Source organism: Neopsephotus bourkii, unplaced genomic scaffold (assembly GCF_033783945.1).
Source record: "Neopsephotus bourkii isolate Nb327-2 ecotype Australia unplaced genomic scaffold, CSIRO-AGI_Nbou_v1 NB_1350, whole genome shotgun sequence".
NCBI classification, from domain to species: domain Eukaryota; kingdom Metazoa; phylum Chordata; class Aves; order Psittaciformes; family Psittacidae; genus Neopsephotus; species Neopsephotus bourkii.
The window spans coordinates 1,322,329-1,333,213 of NW_026901829.1; positions in this window are offsets into that span (position 1 = coordinate 1,322,329).

The following is a 10,885-nucleotide window of genomic DNA, read 5'->3' on the forward strand; positions in this document are numbered from 1 at the left end:
TGTTGAAAAGATTAATGTGGGGACAACAAGTAAAGTGCAGAAAAATTGTTACTCTCCAGAAGTAACTGTGGTTCCCAGTGTGGGGCTATAAACAGCAAAACTGTGGAGACTGATTTATGAAGATCAAAAAGAGGTGAAATTCTGCAGAGCTCAGTTAAATGATAACAAGTGTTAGGCTATGAGGAAGGCAAGGTGCTACTTAAAGTGGGGCACAAGGCCACAGCCAAATTCAAGGGAATGAAAATAAATGCACAAAATGCTTGCCAAACATCGCGGAAAAGTTCTGAGCAGGGAGACATTTCTTCTGTTTCCTAAGGGGAGTGGGAGGGAGCCCCATCACTCTGGGTAAATTGGATTTGTAGTGCATAAAATAGGGCTACACTGTGTGTTAGAACTTGATGGCTATGCAGGGGGCTGTTCAGGCCTCAGATGTGTCTGTGCAAAGGCGAGTACTTAGTTCTCTGCTTTGGAGCAGGTGTATGGAGAGTAGCAGGTAGACACTAAAATTCTTCATCCTAAAGCATCTCCCTGTCTTTCTGCTTCTTCGATAAAATGAGGGAATTAAAGTAACTCCTCTGGCTCTTTTATGAATCTCCTTTTTATTTCCTTATAGCCTGAGCCAGTTCTGGCTTGTATAACTGTTCTGGAGTTCAGGGATTCCAGGTTCAGAGAGGTGAGACACAATAGATAAAAAACCAACTAGTTTATTATCACAGAAAAAAGATAGGGAGGAAGAGCCAGCAAAGGGTAAAAGAAACAGTGATGGATATTTTTGGTGAGTGTTTATCTTACCAACCCCAAAGACCATGTGATGACGATCAGGAAACCGGCTCCGACAGACATCTTTGCAGTGCAAGGTGGCAAGCTCAACCTTAGCAGGTGTCCCTGTGAGAACAACATTGACTTGGGTGGTATGAGGGTCTGCCTCCCAGCATTGCATGAGGCTTGGGCTTTTATGCTAGCAAAAGGGCACACTCATTCCAACGTTGGAAGGAGTAGCCAGCTATGCAGAAAGGGTCTCTGGGGGTTGGGACTTCTAGGGGATTTTTGGAGAGGAGCCACCACGGACCATTATTTCATGTGTCTTGAAACTGGTATGAGACTGTTTTTCCTAACAGTGGGGTTGACTCCCCTATTTTCAAGGTTATGTTGCCACAACCTGTGCCAAACAGTACTGTTCTATTTTTGTGTGTTTCACCACAGACCATTATCTAGTGTCACTAACACAATAACCTGCATTCTTCTTTATTTCTGGAAACTTCTGAGGGAATTAACATTAGACTGGAGGCAGGTGCTCAGGCTTTGTTCATGGTAGATTATCTTGGCAATTTGGAAGGGAAGGCATATGACACATGCTTTGGGAATAAATTCTAAGATTTAGAGTCAGGTTATCCCATGCACATATGCCTGTGTCTCTGAGATGGCAAAGATCATACTCCTTCAGCTCACCCACTGCTAGGAAATCTCTCAGTCCTCAGTTTCCTTGGACAAACTTGAGCTCCATTCCCTCCCACAAGATAATCAGTGCAGTCATATAGATTCACTGAGTGAAACAGGCTTTGAATATCAGATAATTCACCACCCATGTGGAAATCAGCAGCAATGCCAATTAAATCAAAAGTTCATCAAATTTGAAAGTGGGAAGAAAATGGAGTGCAACATAACCATTAACAGTGAAGCATTTCTGATTTTTGAACTATTTTTACCTTCTTGGGAAGCATCCTAGAGCAATACGTGATAGATGGAAAAATAACAAAACGCCAAAAGATAAAAAGATACAATTTTGGAGGGTGATGTGCAATTCGCATCAACACAAGGCAATCTTAGTTTCATTCAAGAACTTCATTTTAGTTTGTCTTTTTCCCTTCCCCTACTGTATCCCATATCCTACTTCACAAAATGGTGCTTCTTGATAGTTGGGGTTGACTTTTGATTAAACAAATTAGTGCATTGGATAAGCAACCTAGATACATTTCCAGGTGTCCTTTCTGTTCCTTATTGGTCTCTGCATAGAAAGTACACCACTGACACTCAGTATCCATGCAGATAATCTGTAGTTAGTTACCGTAGCACTCTTTTTATCATTTTAGAGCATGTTTTCATGGGGAAGAGCAAAGGCAATGAGTACTAGCGAATTCTAACTGTGCAGTTACGAAAGCAGACCCTATGTTCTGTGTGTGCCCTGTGTGCAAACACAGGACCTGCTGCACCAAGCTGTTTGAAGAGCAGAACAGCTGATCCTTAGAAGTAGGCACAAAAATTGCTTCTCTATTTAATGACTCAGGTTGGATCAGTGAATAAGATTTCTTCCATACCCTGTGTGGAGAGCAGCTTTATTGCCTGAAGTAAGAGAACTGAGACCAAACTAGTATTTTATTGTTACCGGTGTATAAACACATATGGTGCTTCATCACTCAGTACTGTATTGTACCACAGTCACATCCCATACAAATTGGCTTTCTGCTTGTCTCTCTTCATCTTCACAGAATCTCTACCGCACAAGGTTTCCTCCAGTTTCTGTCATTTAATCTGGGCTTGGAGCCAGACAAAATAGCACAATTTTATCCTGTGGAGGACGTTGAGTGTCTTATTGGTGAACTGGGCTTTTTCTTCCATTGTGCCGTAAGATGTTTCTCTAGATTGCTTATACTCTTTTCCAGAGGATGATGATTCCACTTGATGAGGGAATCACACAGATAACAAGTCCTGGGACTGTCTGCCCTCCTACTCTTACAATGTTACAGAATATTTGCAACTGCCCTTTGTAAGGGGAGGGGAGAGGCTAGGACACGAAATATAGAATTACAAGGGTAAATAGTCATTAAAGAGTAAATAAATGTGCATGAAGTTTCCCAGCCAAATTGGAGTACCCTGAATGTGGTTTTACACAGGGTTCTTATGCCCTTCAAGCATTCAGGTACAACATGATTTGACTAATCACTAACACCCACACTACTGATTACCAGTCATAGTGAAACTTTGCAAAGCAACTGTTTCTGCAACATTCTCACTGCTTGTCTATTTATCCAGATGCCCCTGGAGGCAGTTTTGCTCTAGCTCCTTCTTTCTGATGGCCAGACAGCAGCGGGAGGGGTTCAAAGTTGTGTTAGAGGGGCTAGAATGCTGGCATTATCTTAGTTGTCCAGCAGTATCTTTTATCCTTCATGGACAACTGTAAGCTTCCAAGATGCAAAGCCTTTATTTCCAGGGCCAGGCTGTACTTGATTTGTTTCACTCAAGTATGAGCAGTGCCAAAGCCTCCAGAAAAATTCCACTACCTCATTACGTTGCAATATATCATGTGAATTTATACATATTAAGAAAGTTAATACACTCTCATAGTATAAAAACTGATTGCTATTATAGTTGCAAATGGAATTTTCATAACAATAAATCAGTGTAGTATTTTCTGGACTCTGAGGATTATATAATTTTCATATTGATTGCTGTAGCAGATTTTTGTGACTTTAATCCATGATGACAGTATTGAAAGTTCTTATTTTTGTAGCAGCACTGACCATGCTGCTTGTTTGTTATGGTTTTTATTATTGTCATGCTACCTAGCACCTAATACTTCTTATTTCCTCATGTGTCAGGTAAAAGTATTTACGTTTTTACCTATGTGCAATGGGTGCCTCTGGGATGACGCTAGCCATATATCTTGTCTTTCTGTTATTGCTAAATAAGGTCTTTCGTTAGGTTTCATGTGCTAGTAGAAGTCGCTCCTATTCAATAATATATTGAACAGATCTTGGCAATATCAAGAAAACCAATATGATCTAAATAGATTTTAGAATATTCCATTGTATTTCTTAGTAATCTGTAATGATATCATCCTTTCTGGACTGTGACCCAGCCCATACAGATAACAGTAGAGTTGTTACATGCTCCAGCTGTCGTTGGAGACCACTGGCTGATGTCCTTGACCCTAACTACACATTCAGTTGTGCAGAGTCCTTCGAGGCTTGATTATTTTAGCTAGTAGCCTGTAATATACTATAATCTCCCAGAGACTTGTCTCTTGTTATACACTTTTAAAGATCTTGCAGGAACGTCTGGGCATTTTTTGCAAGGGGTGCCTGCTGCTTTACACTTTGTCAGCAGTCAGAAAGCGATAGTATGGTGGCCACATGAACTAACAGTTCTGAAATCAGTTTTTTCTTTCAGACCTGGTGATCCCCCCTTTTTTTTTATATTGGAGTAATGTGTATGTGTGCCTTCCCTCAGTACTACACATGGGCAGGTCATCTATCTTTGCCAGCTTTACTATGATGCTTTTTCCCTAGTGGCTTCTCCTTTTTGTTCTGTTTTGTTCTTTGTTTCAAAGTGCAAAGAAAACTGGAGAAATTTTACGTCACTTCCCTGAAGCACCTCTTCAATAACATTTTCCTCTCCAGCCACTTTCCAATTTTTATGTTTAACGAGTTTTCTCTTGGTGTTCCAAATTAATTATATAGAAGCTCTAGATACTTCAATTTATGTTGCCGCTTTGCTGTCTGAGACCTCTCTTGAGCTTCCACTGGGGGAGAGAAGAGATAGTTTCTCTCTATCCTTCTGTTTCAGATATTTATTTCTTCTGTCACTTCTTTGGAGGGTTGTTGCTCATTTGGAGAGCAATCACACATCAGTCTCTTTTTCCACAGGCAAATAAAACCATGACAGTCCCCAGATGAGCAGCCAGCAGTTTATCCCAGCAGGTGAACAAGGGAGGAGTGAGAGAGAAGAGCATGAAAGCTCAGAAGACAATCTCATTTAACAGAATTGAGTATGGTCCATAGCATGGCACAAATAGATTCTTGTGGTGGCTTTTTTTGAGAGACTTGAGAAAATGTGGGGAATCTGCAGGCCGGTAGGGCACTGGTGATATACAGGAGAATGGTGCAGGACAGCCAGAGCATGTTATGCGCTGGTGGGCCCCTACCAGAGATACAGACATAGTCAACAAGAGCTGCTGCTTTGCCAGCCTTCAGATGTGCTGGTGCTGATGACTTTGGCCCTTTAAACCCGGTCTCGTTTCAGAAGGAAGTGACCCCCCGGAATTCAGCTTCTTTCACCCGCAGCGGGTAACTCGTGCAGGGTTTATTATCCTTCCTGGCAGAGCTGAGCAGTGTCCCTTTAGAAACCTGGGAAAGGGCCTTCCCACTCGGAGCTCAGCTCGGCGGACAAGCGAAGTGGGAGCTCCCTCTCCCGGCAGCCAGCTGTGTCGGGGCCGGGGCTGGCCGGGAGCGGATCGTGGATGGTGGCTCCGTGTAACCCAGCAGAGCGGGGCTGGCAGGGGCAGCGCCAGGAGTGTTGTAAAAGTGGAGTACAAAACCCCAGGTACACGTTCTACCTTTGCCTCATGCTGATAAAACGCAAACACGGTGGCCGTACTGGGTTTTCTCTGTCCCAGTGACGTGCACTCTCAGGGTTACCATCCAACTTGACTGTATTGGTCTTCAATTGGCCAGGGCCAGGCAGTGCCTTGCTACTTTGTGATAAGAAGCATCAGGATTTCTGTCTCATACCCCTTCGTACTTAAGATAGGAAGAATAAAACATCTGTGCCATCTCCCTTTTCCCAAACCAGCTGTTCAGTCTTGCTTATGCACGCTTCCTGTGCTTTGTACCTGTCATTCTGACAGATTCAGTGCCTGTAGGATGTTCTGTGTGAAACCAAATGGACTGAGTTGCTGCGTCTATGTTGTTTAACAGGTATCTTCAAGTGATTTTTCATGCTATTGATTCTTGCTATGTATGACTGCAATCTCCACACTATTTTCAATTATTTGGGAGAGAAAATGGCTTAAAAGAGCTACCAATGCACTAAGTTTGAATACCACCAAATCAAGTCATTCCCCTACTGATTATTCCCATTTTAAAATGCGGTATAGAAAAAGTTGTTAATGTGAGGGCAGGTGTGATAATTTCTGACATAATAACAGTGTGCATCTGTTCCTCAGGTATGGGGGAAAGGGACATGTTGAGGGGAAAAAGGGATAATTTGAAGGAGGTTTGTCACTGCAAGGTGGAAGGGAATAGTGAGCAGGGTGGCCCTGTGTGTATGGAGGCTGATTTGTTTTAGGAAGACAAAATGTGTCTGTTACCATGACAGGAAAAACAGTGGGAGGATGATCATTTTGGAGGAATGTCATGGCAGTGGTAATCTGGTATGACTAAGGACAAGAGATGACTGTTTTGAAGGTAAGTATATGTCCAAAAACTGAAAGCAGTTTGAAAAACAAAAAAGTAGGGAAATCTTAGGGGAATCACACCACTTCAGGTTGTTGAGGCTTATTAATTTCGTGTAACTGGCCTTCACTGCTAGGAAATACTCTACTTCTCATTCTTGTCTAACTGTCCTGTAGCACTGGGCAAGTGGCCTGTTGCTGCAGAGCATGAAGGAGTGTGTCCATCAGCAGGATACCACCCACTGACCGAGCCTGACTGAGCAGTGAGTGCCCTTCCGGGTAACTCTCAGTTACATCCCAAGCATGGGCCAGGTGTCCTGTCTCTGCTTCCTCCTGGCTTCCCCTCCTCCCAAAGTCCTTGGTCAGACTAAACATTTGAGCACCAACTTAAAACATCAGTGTTATCAGCGCTGTTCCCAGGCCAAAACTCAAAACCACAGCACTGTACCAGATACTAAGAAGGAGAAAAATGACTGCTACTGCTGAACCCAGGACAGTACGACCTGCATCTTTCCACTTGCTCTCCAGATCTGTTGTGTATATTGTAGCCCACAGTGGCAGGGAAAGATCATGTTGTTGCCCACTTAGGGTGTAAGTGGGTACTTAAGGTAAGTCTGTCCTCAGCTGTTTGTGATGGGCCTTATCCTGTCCAATAGGGTAACTGAAGGCTCTCTACAGATTTTGAAGGGCTTCTTTATGGCTTTGGGCATCAAGAAAGTTGAGGACACTTATTAGAAAGATGGGTACCAGCTGACATCCTGATGCTGAGAGCAAGGACATCTCTGGCAAGCATGATGATCAGACTGCACTGTTAGACATTTTTTTTCTATGTGATTAGGCTTCTGAAATACTTGCAGTGTCATGGGGTACTGTGTGTTTGGAAGAGCCAAGGAACAAGCCACTATGTAAGGCTTGACTTAGGAAAGAACTCCATGAACTCTGAAGCTTTTTCTTGCTTAAGTGGCTCATGATAAATGGAAGAGCTGAAGAAACAACAATACATCCTTCAACATAGTAAAACAACAGAGATCTTGCATCAGATAAGGGGCAGTGCTAAAATAACATTAGCTGCTATGTCCTATGTTATGATGGAGTTGTGATGAATGTAACTTGCTAGTCAGATTTAGCAAAAGGCTGATTTGAAAGCTTTTCTTCCTGGTGATGAGTACTCACTGATCAGGTCTTCCTGAGCCTGGGGACTTTGTAAGAGCTAAGTTCCACATGAGAAGAGTGGTGATGAGTTGTTTTCACAGCCTCTCTGAGGAAGTGCTCTTTCAAACCTGTGACAGAGTGCAGGCACTCTTCACTGGGGAAACACAAGCTGGAAAGCTGAGGCATGTTGAGCAACAGAAAGTTGACTCCTGTTCTTGGGTGTGTGAATAGGGTCCATATGGACTGGATCATTTTTTCGCAAGGCTATAGGGTCACTGATGGGAGGTGAAAGTAATCCTTAATGGAAGCATTCTGTGGAAACTGAGAAGAGTACACTCACATTCTCTCCTCTGTCAGGAGTGAGGCTTTCGCTGTTTCAGGGAAGTGGCTGTTTTCCTCCTTTCACTGCAGTGCACTTTGCCTCAGCACTAAGGTCTCAGCCCTAAATTTGCAAGGCACAGAAAAAAAGTGACTCCAAACCTCTTCTGCCACTTCTGCTGGGTGGCTCATTTAATCAAGCAAGTTTCCTACAGATCCTTTTCTGTGCCTAAATATGAGCACTGCTTGATAAAGACCACTGTGTTGTTGAGCTTGCTCCCATCATGGCAAAAGATGTAGAATGATTCATGAAAAATAACTGAGCTCCTCACTTCAGTTGTATCACTGGGAAAATCATGGCTTCCTGTGGCACTTTCCATATACGTTTGTCTTTTGAGATGCCTCTTCAAATATGTGATAGCTGGCTAATCCAAAATCATGTTACGATAGATTTTCACTAATATGTGTCTGTACCTCTGAAAATGGATGAAGAAAGTGGTCCTAGGAATTGCAGAGAAATGACCACCTGATACAGGGCCAGATCATTTGGATACCTGCAACCCAAATGTGTTAATGTCTTTATGGAAATCAATTTCTCTTAATTTCCTGCTATCCAATTAATCTAATTATGCATCTATTGCTCTTGCAGCTCTCCAGAGCAAAGCCAGCAGGATACAAACCAAGGGGAGGTGCTTCTAATATTTCATTTTCTCACTTTTGCTTCCTTCTGTGTCACACTCCACGCTTGCTGCTAACTGCTCGAATAGTCTGCAACCTGAAGCCAAGTTCATTGCGTGCTGACTCTGGAGGGTCTGATTGGTTAATTGTCTGCAGACTGATGGGGGTTTGCTCAATGGTGCTCTGTATTCTTATTAGCAGTGTGGACAAGGGAAGACAGAATAAGTTAGGGAATTTAGCTGATCAGGGTAATTTGTTTCAATTGGTGAAAGCTGTTGAGGTTTGTTAGACACTCCAGGAGGAATGAAACATCTTGGCAATGCAGTGAGAGATGAAATTTGACATGGATAAGGCTACAATAATGCCCCTTGGCAAAAGTAATCCAAGTTTCTATTCAGCTGCGTGGGCTCTGAATTTGCAATCTGCTCTGAGAGCACAATATTAGGAGAGACGTTGTCACAGGCAGCTTAACGAAGTGTATCCTTGCAGTTTGAAAAAGGGAACTGAGCTGCTTGCATGTTTGACAAAATATAATATAGTAGCACAGAGCAAACTCTGGTACATGGATGTTCTGGCAGAAAGTTAATGAAGAACACACCACAAAATTAGCACTGCAGTTCCCTCCTGCTGAGAACAAGAGCTCAACAGGTCAGAAAGTGTTATCTACTTTCATGGATATTAAAAGCACTTCAGATTAAATGATTCCATCTGTATTCTTTAGAGGCATAAGCTAACTCCTCTTGGAGGCATGGAGGAAAGCACTATTTGGCATGGCTACTGTTTCTTAGAGGTTTCATTTTTTAGATTTTTCCTATGAAGTGTTAGCACTGGCTGCTGCCACTGGGACAGAACATCACAACGGGCTTCAGGTCTGATCCAACCAGGAAATAAATTATATTTCCATAGCAAAATTACAGCAATACATAGTACAGTGCTCTCTCATGTCAGTAAGCTCTCAGCACTTAGTTTTGGTCATCTCTCTCTTAAAGAAATGAAACGTTAAATGCTAGATCCATGAAATTTTGTGCTGTTGGACAATGTTTCATTCAGCAGGAGATAGCTGGAGATAGCTTCAGAAAGAGGTGAAGTTTGGAAGCAGTCTGGAGAACTGTGTAATCCTGCAAAAGCAATCTTTTTGGCTACCAGTTTGGTCTGTCCAGGAGTTAGGCATAGCAGAGTATGTGAAAAGCATTTTGACCTCTTAAAGCGAGGAGCACAAGGATGTACCAGAAAATACAAGGAAAACCAAGGGCAAACAATACATTTACAGGTTGCACAATGCTTCTACTGTTTATAGTGAGTGTTTTAAACCCATAAAGATAGGAAATTCAAACATTTTCAAACACAGTTCTCCCCTTACACATGCACAGAATAGACAATACTGCCTTTTCATAAGGCAGTCAGACAACACTGATATTTAGGTACCTTACTTCTTAATTTGCCTAAATACCACACAAACACTTTTTCCTGGAGCCATAATCATTTTGAAGCCATTATCACACCAGACAGCACAACTTTGGTTTCTATTTTTTCCTCAGTTTGCTAGTCTGGATTTGTTCCTGTTTTGCAAGAATTATTGTGTTGAGAAAAAAGTGTTCTGACAGGCTAAAGGTGAGATTCTTCTCCTTGCAGGCTATACAGCACAGGAAGAGCCGATGTAAATTCCCAGTGAGCACACTTGGTGCCTGGGCATGGTAGAAGAGTTCAGTCACGAGGGCCTGGCCTGTCCTGTAAGTGCATTATGGTGTCTGCTGACATGACCATTTTGCAGTATAAACTCACAGTCACAAAACCAAAGCAAATAACTTCATAGGGGCCCTTGAAGGCTCAGGGATTTCTGATCTGAGGTCTGTTTCTGCTGAGCACCACGATGAACATGTCAGGTCTCCCTGCTTTCAGCCTGGTGGTGTGCCACTCAGTGCTGGTTGGGAATTTGAAATACTATTGGCTATTCCCAAGCACGACAGTAGGAGTTGTTGGGTAGTGACTACTTTCAGTGAGGCGCACCACTAATGACTGTGTTTCATGGCATTGACCTTGTATCCATCCAAATCCTGAGACACTAGCTTGATGTATTTAGTTGTTTTCTTTGAGGAGGGAAAATATGAAGAAACTTTTTTTTTCCCCAAGTCATGTTATATGCATTTATCACTTCAGTTTGCAAATTGCAGGCCTTCTATAAAGCTACTGCATGGCATGTTGCTTGAGTTTAGGTCTCTAGATGACTTTTGAAGGTCCTTTCCAACCCAAACTATTCTATGATTCTCTGATTTGCTGAGGAAGCAAATCAAAGACTGTGACTAGATCTTTACCTGATGAAAAATGGGATCTGAAGCCAGTCAGTTTTTGCTGGCTGAGGACTTGATGCTCACTCTTTAAAAACATCCTTCTTAGTTTTTTCTTTTTTTTTTTTTTTTTAGAATTTCTTGTGCTGGGAGACAATTCTGAAGTAAAAAGAGAAAAGACATCCAACACTGTTCTCATGCATGACTCTCCCATAATACAGTTGAAGGGTGAGAAGAAGGAGGCATAATTAGTGTTTGGATGGGGAAATAGTAAAGCTTTGTC